Source organism: Megascapheus bottae, chromosome 16 (genome assembly GCF_031878675.1).
Source record: "Megascapheus bottae isolate mThoBot1 chromosome 16, mThoBot2.hap1, whole genome shotgun sequence".
Taxonomy (NCBI): Eukaryota; Metazoa; Chordata; class Mammalia; order Rodentia; family Geomyidae; genus Megascapheus; species Megascapheus bottae.
In genome coordinates this window covers 52,024,364-52,038,983 of record NC_143524.1, presented here as the reverse complement: position 1 = coordinate 52,038,983, position 14,620 = coordinate 52,024,364, and the positions used below count along the sequence as shown (strand labels likewise).

Below are 14,620 nucleotides of genomic sequence, written 5' to 3'. Positions count from 1 at the left end.
AACCATTTAGAACCCCGAAGTTATCACCATTGTTAGTATATTCTCTTGGCCTGGGAATGTGACTTAATGTTAAAGTGTTTGCCTATCATGCATAAAGCCCTGGTTTCAATTCCTCAGCATCACATAAACACACAAGGCCAGAAGTGGTGCTGTAGCTTAAGTGGCAGAGTGCTAGCCTTGAGCAAAAGATGCTCGAGGACAGTGCCCAAGCGTTCAGGCCCTAGGACTGGCAAACAAACAAACAAAACTTACGGGCTAGAACGTCCAGCATGTAGAAACTAGCTTGTTACTAAAATTAATTCATAGACAGAAAAAAAACTAGCAAAATTTGGATCTTAACAAAGGTAAACATGTACATTTTATTTTTAGGTTTAACAGGTTTTTTTTTTTCATACATACTTAGTCCAACAAGGGAATCTCTGTGTAGCATAAAAGATTCTGGTAGCTATTTTGTAGCTTATTGCAAAATCTCTGAATATTAGAACCTAGGCCTTACCTCAACACGCGAAAATACATGAAATGAATAAAAGGATCACTTTGGCATTGCTGTGAGCTGCTTCTTCCACATCTTCTCATTTTGAAGAGTCACCGCTTCCCTGGCCTAATTTGTTTGCTTTCATCCAAGCAGATGGGGTTAAGCCCTGCAGTGTAGATCATCACTTAATTTGAAACTGAGATATTTGTACTTGTGTTTTATCGCGCTTAATAAAATGATGCCTGAATAGGCAATTCTGCCTTTTTCATTATGTCGATTTCTTGGAATTGTACCACCCACAGCACCCCAAATTCTCTCATGCACAGATGCTCAGAAATTAAACACCACCAGCTACAGAGAAGTCATTAGCAAGCATCAGGTTGCATGGGAGTCTCAGCTCCACTGATTCGCTGGTAAATTATGTTCCCCTTTGAATATCTTGAGCTAAACAAATAAACAAAGATCTCTTGTTTCTTCTTATTATACTTCAAGGCAATATTTTATTAAAGTAGAAACAGACTTATTAGAAAACAATCATATTTTCAAAAATAGATGAAATAAATAACAAACCACAAATCATATGCACAGTTCATTTCCATTGCTACGATGTTTCAGCTTGTGTTTTATTAATCAATGCAGGATGTAGGGAGAAATGGAACCTTTGAGGCAATCATTGGAAGCTATAAGGCCAAAAACCAATTTAATCAAATAAAGAGCCAGTCTTGTTGAGGAAAGATTCCGAAGTCTCTGTCACTGCTAAAGACTTCCATGCATGGAAGACAACTTTCAGAAAAGATGTACTAAAGTTATTCTAATTTTCTTAGACCATCTGGCCAGTAAGTGAGTATGTTCAGTTATAGGAATAATAATAATGAAAATGATGATGATAATGATACTGTGTTCTAAAGGACACTGAGAAATGGAGTATCTACCTGCCCAGGGATTCGAAAGAAAAGAGACAGAGAGAGAGAGAGAGAGAGAGAGAGAGAGAGAGAGAGAGAGAGAGAGAGAGAGAGAGAGAGAGAGAGAGAGAGAGGAGAGAGAGAGAGCGCGAGCGAGCAGCTGGGTTTTGAACTGAGGCAGTTTGACTCAAGTCCATTGTCTCAACAAATATGCCATTTTTCATGTGAAAAACCTAAATTTCAGAGTGAGGGGGAAGGAGCTAGCAAAATAAAATTATTTAGGTAAAACTATATGAACACAGCAGTATTTAATTATTCTTAACCTAGAAAATCCATTTTGTTTTTGTGGGTCATGGGGCTTGAAGTCAGCCTGGGCGCTGTCCTTGAGCTCTTCAGCTCAAAGCTACTGCCCTACCCTTGAGCCAAGCCTCACTTCCCGTTTTCTTTTTTTTTTTTTTATTGTAATTAATAAAAGAGTTACATGATATTTGCCAGATAGAAGGTGCATTAATTCACATATATTGATACCCTTTCACATGTCTTGGTCCCCGTTACCCTCCCCTCCACCCCCCACCCCCCGTCTTGGTTTTCCCCCCTTCCCTATCCAATTTCAAATAACCAAATACAAATAAATCCAATATATCAGATAACAAAGTGAGATACTGTAACAATATGAGACAACCAAGGGACAACAAAAGAGATGAGAGATAACATAGTACATTAAGGACAATGCTTATTCATTGTATGGCTTTTGTTTCAATATCCTGGAGGTCTTTTCAATTAGCTTCAAACATATGGCCTTATGTATCAAGGTTTTGCTCTATTGCAGATCTCTGCTAGTAGAGCCCAAGGTTTCTACTGATTATGACAAATGAGGGGAACCATTGAGCCTAATTTCCTTTGAGTCTGGCTTACTTCACTTAATATGATTTTTTCTAAGACTTTCCATTTCCTAACAAATGGGGCGATGTCGTTTTTTCTGATAGCAGCATAGGATTCCATTGTGTACAAATACCACAACTTGTTGATCCACTCATCAACTGAGGGACATCTAGGTTGGTTCCATATTTTTGCTATGGTGAATAATGCTGCAATGAACATTGTTGTGGTAGTGGATTTAGTATGCCCTAGTTTCTGGATGGTTGGGTAAATGCCAAGTAGTGGAATTGCTGACTTCCCATTTTCTAGAGGTTAACTGGAGATAAAAGTCTCAGGTCCTTTTGTGCCCTGGCTGGCTTTGAACCTTGATCCTCAGATCTCAGCCTCCTGAGTAATTAGGATTACAGGCTTGAGCCACCAAACCCGGCTGGACATCTGTTGTTTTAAAACAAGTGACCAAGCACGCATTTTCAAGCCTCAGAGCCACACATACTACTCTAGAATGTACTTATTCTATAATGTAGTATATCCCAGCATTGAATGAGGTAGATTTCAAGACTGTAAATTACAAGAAAAGGTGATTAGAACTATGGGAACTTCAAATGAAGAGATAAGTGGTAGAGGTGGAGGAGAGGTAGAAGATTCCAGATTAAATGGCAATCCTCATATTGTTACAGTATCTCACTTTGTTATCTGATATATTGAATTTATTTGTATTTGGTTATTTGAAATTTGATAGGGAAGGGGGGAAAACCAAGACGGGGGAGTGGGTGGTGGGTGGGGGGAGAGTAATGGGTACCAAGACATGTGAAAGGGTATCAATGTATGTGAATTAATGCACCTTCTATCTGGCAAATACCATGTAACCCTTTTATTAATTACAATAAAAAATAAAAAAAATAAAATTAAAAAAAGGAAAAAAACATGGCAATCCTCAATGTTCTAGGGACTAGGGGAGAGAAGAGGCATTCTTTTTTTTTTTTAATCATCTGGCTCTAACGAATAAACATTCAATATCCTTTGAGCATTTATTATATACCAGCTCTTGGCCAGCTTCTGTGCCAGAGAATGAAAGTTAAACAAACAAAAACTTGGGCTGAGCACCTGTGTAATCCTAGCTACTCAGGAGGCTGAGGTCTAGAGGATCATGCTTCAAAGCCAGACTATCCCAAAACATCCGTAGACTTCCGTCTCCAAAATAACCAGCAAAAAGCAGGGCTAAAGCCAGGTACCAGTAGTTCACATCTGTAATCTTAGTTACTCAGGAGGCTGAGAGCTGAGGATCGTGGTTTGAAAGCTCACCCAGGAAAGTCCATGAGATTCTTCTGATCTCCAATAAACTACTCAGAAAAAGCCACAAGTAGCCCTGTAGTAAAATGCTAGCCTTTAGCAAAAGAAGCTTAGGGACAATGCCTAGGCCTAGAGTTCATGTTCAGGACCAGAAAAATTAAAGGCATGACTAGAAATGTGGCTTAAGTAGTAGAGAGCCATCCAAAGCAAGCAAGCTTAAAGGAGCTCAAAGTCTTGAGTTCAAATGCTAATGCCAGAATAATATATCTATAGTGTATATATCTATATCTCTGTATCTATGTGGACATATGTATTTGGATTATGTTGGTATAAAGAAAGCTTTTTTCCCCAGTGGTATAATAGATGTTTATGCCTGTTCATAAATTCAAATCAGCTATGATCCCTAGTATTGAGGTAATATGTTTTATTTAGCTTTATTGAGTGGCTCTGTTGGTTTCTCACATAGCCTCCTCTTTCCCGAGGTTGCCATTTGAAACAATTTCTCAATCCCCCTAAATGTGCCCCGTATGTAGCACGTCTTTCAGTCCCAGACAACAGATGCTCTCACCAGATGAGCTTCAAGCCAGTTACCCAGACAAAACTCCCCCTACAGCTGGCCTCATGCGTTCCTTTCCCAGTCAAAGTGAACTTGTTCAAAACTGTGAACTTGAAAAAAAAAAAAAAAAACCTCTTTGCAATGTAGCTGAAGCCATCTTTTTCCCAAAGAAAAATCATTAAACTTTCCTTTTCTTTTAGATTATTGGATTTGCAGGGAGGCACATGAAGATAATGAATACATAAATACTTTCCATTTCTTGCTCAGTCTTTGGGGGTGATCTGGGTTTATTTGTATTTAACTTCTCTATAAGACTGAATTTCTCGATATAAGAGCATGGTAGGTAATAAGTCCTCCATGGCCCTGGCATCTGTTTGGAATAAGGAGAGGAATGGTATGCAAAATTCCTACCAACCTGATTGGAAGATATGATCATACAGGAACCACAGCCCAGTTGTTGCTTAGAAACAGTTTCTATATATCCTTCTGGAATTACATCCTTAAACACAACATGCTTCTTGTTAAATAAACACTTGTTTGTAAGATTTCAGGGAGGGGATTTGGCAGTATCTGGGTTTAAAATTGAGGCCTTGGACTTACTGGGCAGGTGAACCCCACTTGAACCATACCCTCAGCACTTCCCTCCCTTGCTTTTAGTGGTAGTAGTAATAATAGTAGACTCTAGTAGTAGCAGCAGCATAGTATTTTGTGCTCTTACTCATGATAGAACTCAGTAGGCTTTTTTACTCACAACTGGTGTTCTAACTCTTGGGTCATATTTCCAGTTCTGGCTTTTTGCTGGTGTATTACAGATCCTTCGAACTGTGCTGTTGAAATCTCAGCCTCTTGAGTAACTAGTGTCATAGGCATGAACCATTGGCACCTGGCTGCTTTAGTTATTGTTAAGTTCGGATTTTTTTCCTAATTCCTATCAAGCTAGTCTGGCAATCTCCCAATTATGTCTCCTGTGGATCTGGAATGAGATAGATGTGTCACATAACATCCACCCTTTGTGTTGAGATGGAGTCTTGCCATTTGGGGGTCTTATGGAGGTGGGGAGAGTCTGGGTTAGCCTTAAACTATGGTCCTACCGATCTCAGTCTGTTGAGTAGCAAGATTTATAGGCATGAGCTTCCTTCCCTAGTGCAAATGAGTGTGTTTTTGAAAGAATCCATTAGACTGAAATTAATCAGTACCTTTTAATCAGTCTCTTATGATAACATTGTTCAGCCAAGTAAAATTAAATACTAAATAAATTATTAATAATTACTAATATATTGCTATGTTATTTTGTAGTATATTAAAATTAATAATTATAAAATATAGCACAGTGTCAATATCAGTAATTGTTCTTACTAATATATTGCTATGTTGTTTTGTAGTATATTAAAATTAATAATTATAAAATAATAGCACAGTGTCAATATCAGTAATTGTTCTTAAGTAGCTAAGTTTTATTGAGTCTGAGTGGCAAATACTGGGTTATGTTTTGAAGGCAGTAATTTAGCTATAAGCTCATAAAGTGGTACAACTATTATTTGTTTAATGGATAAGAATCCAGTAACAGAGATTTCATGAATCCCAAGGCATCTGGAGTAGTACAGGGAGGTTGTGAAGCCACAGTAAACTAACTCTAGAGAATTATTTAAAACCCAGTGTGTAGCCTTTGAAGAATGAGAATGAGGGTCCTTAAAGATGGCTTTCTTTATTATGTGTGGGACTCCATCCTGTTTCTGTAAGGTTGTGATGCCGAAGATTTGGTGTCACAAATACAAACTGTCCCATTCTTTTTTTATTTTTTGCCAGTCTGGGGCTCAATCTTAGGGCCTGAACATTGTCCTTGGTCTTTCCTCAAGGCTAACGCTCTACCATTTGAGCTGCAGCACCACTTCCAGCTTTTCTCTGTACGTGGTACCATGAATCAAATCCAGGTCGTCATGCATGCTAGGCAAGCACTCTACCACTGGGCCAAACTCGCAGCCCTAAACTACCCCATTCTTATATACTCATTCTTTTCTAGCCCTCTGCCCCATTTTACTACCAGGCAAGATTTGGTTTTAGTTTCCCAGCTTATCCTGCCCACTGTAAGCTGTATAGACCACAATTCTCTGATTAGCTGCTTTCCTACTAACTCACATCAGTATAAGCTATTATATCATAAACATCAGCAATGGCAAATGACAGTTTATATTCATGTATGCCATAGAGCTTAGCCATTAAAATGCTGTACTTAAAGAAACAGTTTGCAGCTATATAGCAAATCAAACAGCAAAAATTTTTGGTTGTTTTGGGATCTTTTGGCTCTTGAATGTTTCATTTAGAAAGACATGAGAATCTTTTGGCTCTTAAAATTTTCATTTAGAAAGACATGACTGAAATGCTTAACAGTGACTAACCCAGGGTAGTCATATCTGTTTTGTTTTATAATTTGTCTTTAAAAAGAAGCTCTTCTGCTTTTCTCTAATGAACATATGATTTACAAAAAACAGCTTGTTTTGTTTTGTTTTGGTTTTGCAATCTAATTTTCTGGCACAAGTTTGTTGGTTTCTGACTTGACATATGACAAATAAACCACCATTGTTTTTCTTCTCAAGTCAAATATTTAGTCATATGTCTGCTTAGCAGTGAATGAAAATCATAAAAAGAGGCAAATCAGGGCTGGAAGTTTGGCTCAGTGATAAAGTGCTTGCCTAGCATGCCTGAAGACCCAGATTCGATTTCTCTGTACCATATACATAGAAAAAGCCGGAAATGGTGCTGTAGCTCAAATGGCAGAACTCTAGCCTTGAGAAAGCCCAAGGACAGTGCTCTGGCCCTGAGTTCCAGCCCCAGGCCTGGCAAAAGAAAAGAAGAAAGGAAGGAAGGAAGGAAAGAGGGAGGGAGGGAGGGAGGGAGGGAGGGAAGGAAGGAAGGAAGGAAGGAAGGAAGGAAGGAAGGAAGGAAGGAAGGAAGGAAGGAAGGTCAAATTGACATCACTATAAAGCACGCCGTTATTAGGGCACACAGTGCTGGCCAATCCAACCTTGCCTAGTTGCAAATCAAGAAAACACCACTGAATTAACTAGAATTAGCCAGAATGAACTAGAAGTTCTACTGAACTGACTACAGCAGAGTTTCTCTGTCATCTGCCTGGAGAACTATGATGCTTTGTTCTTTAGCTCTTAGAGGACAGTTAAGACTGGTAAGGATAATTTGGAGAACTTCATGCACATCTTTGGGCTTACCGTCAACTTTGGTAAGTCATCCAAATGTGTGTTCAGGTCCTAGGGAGGATGATGCATCCAGTGTCGGGGACTAAAAGTAATTCCTGAGTGACTGAGAGTGATTAACATGGGGAACTTTGGAGTTTCTTTTTCAGGAAGGTTTGGGATAAGAACACAGTTTGTTGTAGTTTGGAATGCATGTTTGGGGAAAGTCTTTGTTTTGGGTCATTTACTGCCACTTAAGTACCCCATTAAATTCATCTGAAACATCCTTTTCTCATCTTTAGATCTGAAGAGAAATTTTCTAACATTAGAGTCATTTACCTAGAAAGAACAAATGCACATGCTCAGGTTGTAGGAGGAAAGAACAAGACACAGGACACCATTGTTTTGTCTATATTTTCATTCTGGGCAGGGCACTTGTATATTAGTACTATGTTGCAAATATGGAAATATGAACTGAGAAATCCCAGGTCCATTTTAAGCTAAACTACAGAAACCAAATGGATTCACAGGCACTGGCCCTACTTCTTGAAGGATGACCTTGTGATTCAGAGCTAAGCTCCTGTGTGGCTATTAAAACATAGGTCATTGTTCACAGTGTAGAGCTAGTGTGGCTGTGCAGAGTGTGCAGGGAATCTGTATTGAGTCCTTCATGATTTATCAAAACCAGGCCACTGGAGGTGATGTTGTCCAAGAAGAATTGTACTCAGTTCCTGCTTTTGGAATCATCACCCCTCTGTACAACTCCTTAGTCATAACAAGTTTTTAAAAGTTAAGGATAATACCAGTGGTACCTTCAGCCAAATGAGGTAATGTGAGAAATGTACTGTAGGGAAAGCAGCGTGGTGATTAATGCAGGCTGTGCAATTGAGAAAATTCCAGAGGATGCAGGGTTTCAGTAGGTCTTAGAACAATGAGTAGAGTGGGGCATCTGAGTTGTCACAGTGTTTTCTAGGAAGAAGTCCAGGAGAAGTTGTGGGGAAACAAAGTTGTGAAGGAATTTTGTGCTTCACAAAAAATTATATATATATGGATATATAAATATATACATACATGGGCTTGAATTCACAAGGATTTGATAAAGACTTGTAACAGAGGATAGATAAGACCAGATGGGCATTTGTTTGTTTTGGGAGGTTTTCTGATGTTTATGGTTCTTTCTAGGAGAATGGATTTATTTTCTCCTCCCATTAAAGAACTAAAAGACAGGAAAATGTTTCAGGTAAACAGAGTATGTTTATTTAATAGTGACAGGAAAGCCATGAAAAGAACATAACAAGACTCTTCAGTCTGGGAGGAGTCCAATAGAGTCCTCTCCAGGGCAGTTATTTATTATTCTGCCTTGAGAGTTGATTCTGCCCAATGTAATTTTCTTTCTTGTTTTAAATGGTTATTGTAAAGGTAATGTACAGAGGAGTTACAGTTACATAAGTCAGGTAATAGTTCATTTTCAGTATAGTGTCTAATGAGTATGCATTTGTTCATCCTTTGTGCCACCATTTCTGTGCTTTCCCTTCCTTTCCCCCAGGCAGATAAACTTACATATACAAGACAAAACGCACAGAAAACCAAGACATCAACAAGGGAAAAAAACAAAACCAAAAAGGAAAATAACCAAAAAAACCCTCAATTTTATGTCTTGTAGATCATTTCAATAAGCATCATTGTTTATGATCATATGCACATAGCTACTGAGCCCTTATAATCCTCTCCTGAGAATATCCTCTTTTGGTCTCACTATGTGAATGTCTAGAGTCCTGAATAATTGAACATGCCCAAGGGTATTTTTCTTGTCTTTTACCATACAGTATGTTTACTTGTTGATTTGTAGGCACAATCTAGTTACAACAAATGAGAGCAGACATGTAAATTATGTTCTTTGGGTCTGGCTTTTCGCTTAATATCATTTTTTCCAAGCTTTACATATCCTTCTGAATGATACAATATCATTCTTTCTGATAGAAGTGCAGAATTCAGTTATATGTATGTGTACACACATACACACATGAATACATCCATTGAGGGGCATCTGGTTTGATTCCATATCTTGCCTAGAGTAAACAATGGTGCAGTGAACAGGGTTATGCTAGCCCCTTTAGTGCAGCCTAGTTTGTGGTCTTATTTGGTAAATGCTCAGGAGTGGAATTGCTGGGTCCTAGGGAAGCTCTATGTTTAGTCTTCTCCATACTGCTTTCCACAGTGGTTGAATAAATTTACATTTCCACGTACAGTATAGTTATGTTCAAGGCAGTTATTATGGAGTGAGGCTTCTCCCTTATCTCCTCCCCTGAGCCTTGCATTGATTGCTTTATGGTTTTTATTGGTTGAGCAGGCAGACACCCAGGGCACTATGGAAAGAAATAGCATTTGAATAGAAAATCACGACACTATGGAAAGAAGCAATTGAGTAGGAGCTCGAGATATTAAGGAAACAAAGCATGCCATAGTGGAACACATGTTCTCTAATACATGTTAAGTCCACCACTTTTTATCCCTACCTTCTTAATAGTGCCCCCTTCTCTCAGTTGATTTGGCAAATTCACCATGGAAAGATTATAAGGGAGAAGGGACAAGTGTGAACAGATTATATTCATACAGTGGTGGCAGAAAGACATATTCAGGCCAGGAAAGCATTTTGGAGGCAGACTTGACAGGGTTTGATTCCTAAAAAATGTGAAATTAAGGTTTGAGTTTGCTGAAGAATTTAACCTAGATCATTCAAAGACTTGAAATCCATGACTTCTCCTAGTGTCTCATACCTATTATTGCTGTTTCAGCAATATAATAATTCTGTGACATCTGACATTTGTACTTTTAGTTTTACAGAACATTTTCTTTTGTTTTATCTCATTAAACATGTATATATATATATATATATATATATATATATATATATATATATCTCCCTGGCATGGTGGCTCACATCTGTAATCCTAGCCACTCAGGAAGCTGAGATCTGAGGATCAAGGTTCAAAGCCAACCCAGGCACCAAAGGACCTGAGACTCTTATCTCCAATTAACCTCTAGAAAACGGGAAGTGGGGCTTGGCTCAAGGGTAGGTGGTAGCCTTTGAACTGAAGAGCTCAGGGACAACGCCCAGGTTGGGTTCAAGCCCATGACCCACAAAAAATATGCCTCTGTGTGTGTGTGTGATTTACTAAGATTACTGAGCTGATCTTGGCAAAAAACACACTTGGACCAAACCTCCATATTGCTCAGTCCGTAGACAGTCTTTAAATCAAAGCAAAAATCACTTAGTTCTTTCCTGCATGCCTGCCCTCTCCTTTTTTTTAACCTATTTTTCATGGAAGATATTAGAATGAAAAATACTTCTGAATCAGACAAGATAAGAGCTTTGAGGAAAGCACAGAGGAATCTATGGGGAAGAAAAGGCAGCAATCAAAGAACAAAAGAGAGCAAAGTGATACTGAGTAGCCCAGGCTTCAACTATAGTATTTGCACCACTCAGGGTCCTACCACATCTTGTTTCCGCTGAGTTCCTGGTTTCCCTCATATCTAGTTACCTTTGGGCAGTGGGGAGGGACTCGTTGACAAGGGTCAACAATCACAGTGTCCTCTGGAAACGATAATCCCCTAGGTGCCCCAGATCTGTTCATAGGATCATCTATATCTTTCTCATCCACCTCACTCTCGAAATCTGACCACAGTGAATTTGCTGGCCATGACGAGACTGACATTTAAGCTTGTTCAGTTTAAAAGTGGGAGGTGTGCTGGGCATGGTGGCTCATGCCTGTTATCCTAGCTACTCAGGAGGCTGATATCTGAGGATCATGATTCAAAGCCAGCCTGGGTACTGAAGATCATGAGACTCTTATCTCCAGTTAATCACTACAAAACAGGAAATGGGGCTGTGGTTCACGGATAGTGTGGTAGCCTTGAGCTGAAGAGCTCAGGGACAATGCCCAGGCCAGAGTTCAAGCCTCATGACCCACAAAAAAAGAAAGACAAGAAAGAAAGAAAGAAAGAAAGAAAGAAAGAAAGAAAGAAAGAAAGAAAGAAAGAAAGAAAGAAAGAAAGAAAGAAAGAAAGAAAGAAAGGAAGGAAGAAAGGAGAGGAAGGAAGGAAGGAAGGAAGGAAGGAAGGAAGGAAGGAAGGAAGGAAGGAAGGGGCAAAAAGAAAGTGAAAGCTGTTGCTCCTCCATGGTTTAAACAGACAAAACACACACACACACACACACTCTCACATAGAATCATAAACCCAATGAACAAAGGAAACAGCAAATCCTGGTCCCTCAGCAACCATTTCTCTTCTAAAAGTAGCAGAATCACCTTACAATGATGGAAAGTCACTGCCATTCTGGAGTCAGGATCTTGCTACATAGCTAAACTAGCCTCTTGACCCAACTGCCTCCCAACTGGTAGAATTATAGGCAAGCATTACCACAATTCTTTTCAAGGCCCTAGTGGTGGTTAGGAAGAGGCCGACACCTATCTTAAATGAGATAGACACATGAGTGCAGGAAGAGGGTTTATCTTTGGGGTTCACTACTGTTTCTGGGATTGGGCCAGGTTTTAGGTGGGTCCTACCCTCAATCCTAACTATCCAAAAGGCTGAAATCTGGAGGATAAAGAGTGTAAAAAACCACAAATAAATATTCTCAAGACTCTATCTGCAGAATAGCCAGCAAAATAGCTAGTTTGGAGGCATGGCTCAGCTGGGGGACACCAGCCTTTGTGATTAAAACAAAAAAACAACAAATAAAACCCCTCCTCATTGCACTGTTTCCTCTAAGGCAGACCTGATACCTTACAAATTCTGCACTGACTTATGCTTAAGAGCAGCTCACACTGTGGCTAGCTGACTTAGCAATGGTGCTTAATACAATGGTGGTCCAGAAATCTGTGATGGCATAGCTCTGGTTCTTCTGGGGGTTGGTTAATTATCTGCCTCCCCTCATGGCTAGGGGATGGGGAATGAGCATTTGGAAGTATGATAGGCAGATCCAGCAACTCATTATAAAACCAATGAGCTAGGTACTGATTTGAAAGGAAAAAAGTAATATGCATTCTCTTTCCTGGAATACTTTTTGTGTGATAAGGAAAAGTTATATAAACCATCCTGTTTTCAGTTTTCTAAAGTCTGTGGGGAGACTCCCACAGACTTCAGTCCCATGAAAAATGCCATTTGGTAAGGTCAAATTAGAACTCATAGAAATTGTACCATCTTAAAATCCACCTGAAATCCCTTTAAAAAAATGCCCGTTTCTACACAAGAGTCCATCCCCTTTGTTTTGGTTTCATGATTCATTTCTGCTGAGCATCTTTACAGCTGTTTTAAACTAAAATGTTTACACTGAAATGACTTCTTTACTCAGCTGAACTATATCGACTGAGTTTGAGTGGAGAATATAGGGATTGCTAGCCGTGCCCATTAAGTTTTATAAATGAAAAGATGGGGAGAATAAGTGTGTGGTTACCATAGTAACTGCAACATCCGATTTGAGTAGCAACAGATAGGGCAGAGAAACCCAGCAAGCTGAAATGGATTGCCACAGTGATCAATAGTTGAAAGAGGAAATTAAAATGTCTGAGACATGTTTATCAGGAGATCAATCAGTATGTGAATAGCGGTATGTGCACCTTAACTTCAGAAAATATCCAGCCTGAACAGGTCAAAGTAAGAATCTCTCCACACATTTGGGAAATGCATTTAGGAATAAACCCTGATTTCCAAATGTTTAGCTATTTATACTGAGATATCAAGAAAAACTTTCACCAGCAGAGTATTGGAATTAGCATTTGCTTTTCCTCGTTCAACGGAAACAAAGGGATTCATTTCTCAGATTGAAACCAAGATTTTTTTTAACTTAATTTTGTTACTCAGAACAAGTTCAATTGGTGAAATTTGTCCCCCTTTACATCTTTTCTTTCCAGCAATCTTTTTGAGGCTGGTTCAAACAGACATTTCCTGACCTGCAGAAGTTTGCAGTTTCCAGCGCCTCACTGAAGAATTAACACTAACCAGGGAACAACTCTCTCTTCAGCATTTCCAAAGGGGATTTCAGACTGTTGAAATTAAAGCAAAACAAAAGTACAACAGTGGTTTGCTGGGCTGGCATTAGAAGGGTTTGGGGTTGGGGACAAAGTAACTTCTTTACAGTCCAGGCTGCACCCATCTGTTTTACAAAGCTAAGACCCCATTATCTGTGAAAGGGAAAACAAAGAGTTAATATCTGTGATGCGATTTGTTACTACTTTTGTTTACTTTGTGCTGATACTGGGCATTGAACTCTGGCCCTTAGTTTTTTCCATTCAAAGCTGGTACACCTTGACCCAGAGTTCTGCTTCCGGCTGCTTTTCGGTTTTGGATGGATACTTAAAGATATTAATCTCACAGACTTTCTTCCCTGTGCTTGCTTGGGACCCGGGTCCTCAGATCTCAGTCTTCTGAGTTTCTAGGATTACAGGAGTGAGTGAGCACTGCCTGCCTGGCCTTGTTGCTTCTGTTAAAAGTAGAAATAGGAAAGTAACCCCAAGTCAGGGGTTTGGGGCCTCATACTTGCAATTCTAGCTACTCAGGAGGCTAAGATCTGAGGATCACTGTTCGAATCCAAGCCAGGGCAGAAAAGTCTTTGAGACTCTTATCTTCAATTAACCATCAGAAAATCGGAAGTGGAGCTGTGGCTCAAAGTGCTAGAGCACTAGTAGAGCATACAAGCACAGAGACAGTGCCCAGGCCCTGAGTACAAGCCTCACAAAGGCAAAAAAACAAAAAAGTAACCCCGGTTCAGTTCTTTTTGTGTTGCAAAGCATCTCAAACTAGCTGAGCCACAGGATTGCCCAGGCAGCCCCACCTGCTTTCTCCCCAAGGCTTTGGCAGCCACTCCAGGAGGTTCAGGTGTGTGCTGGGGGCGGGGCTAGGAGCCCGCCCCGCCCCAGGAACTACCCCGCGTGCCGGGAAGAAGCTGGCTGAACGTGGGGAGCTGCTGCCTGCTCTGCTATGCTGACAAGCTCTGGGAACTGGCTAAGGCGCTGTGGTGAGACTCGGGCTGCTTTTCTCGTACCCATTCCTCCTGACACACCCTTTGGGGGGAATTATGGCCAAGACAAAAGAAATGCAAACAGGGTGGCAGATTCCCCTTCCCTTCCGTCCTAAAACAGCTTTGCCTGCCATTTCTCAGCCCTCTCTGCTCGCAGGCATCTTCCAGGGCTGCTCTGTGTTTGTGTCTGTTGCTCTCTAGGTACTGGGGGAACAAGAGTCAGTGAATATTCCCCTTCGCTACCGAAACCACTCCGTGGGTGAGTTTAATTCTCCACTGGCCTCCTCTGAGCGATTGATTTTTGTTAGGGCG

At 40.1% G+C, this 14,620-nt stretch overlaps 1 protein-coding gene across 22 annotated transcripts in view; it reads left to right on the top strand.

Annotated features, from left to right (window-relative positions):
* Positions 1-14,620, top strand: part of Dlg2 (discs large MAGUK scaffold protein 2) — a 1,918,473-nt gene that overhangs the window by 1,648,576 nt on the left and 255,277 nt on the right. The window contains exon 1 of one of the 22 annotated variants that reach the window (XM_090348539.1): positions 14,285-14,305. The exons of the other annotated variants lie outside the window; for them this stretch is intronic. The gene's annotated coding sequence lies outside the window, so the exon portion shown is untranslated. Of the gene's footprint in view, positions 1-14,284; positions 14,306-14,620 lie in introns of those variants that run through there. 22 annotated transcript variants of the gene reach the window in all.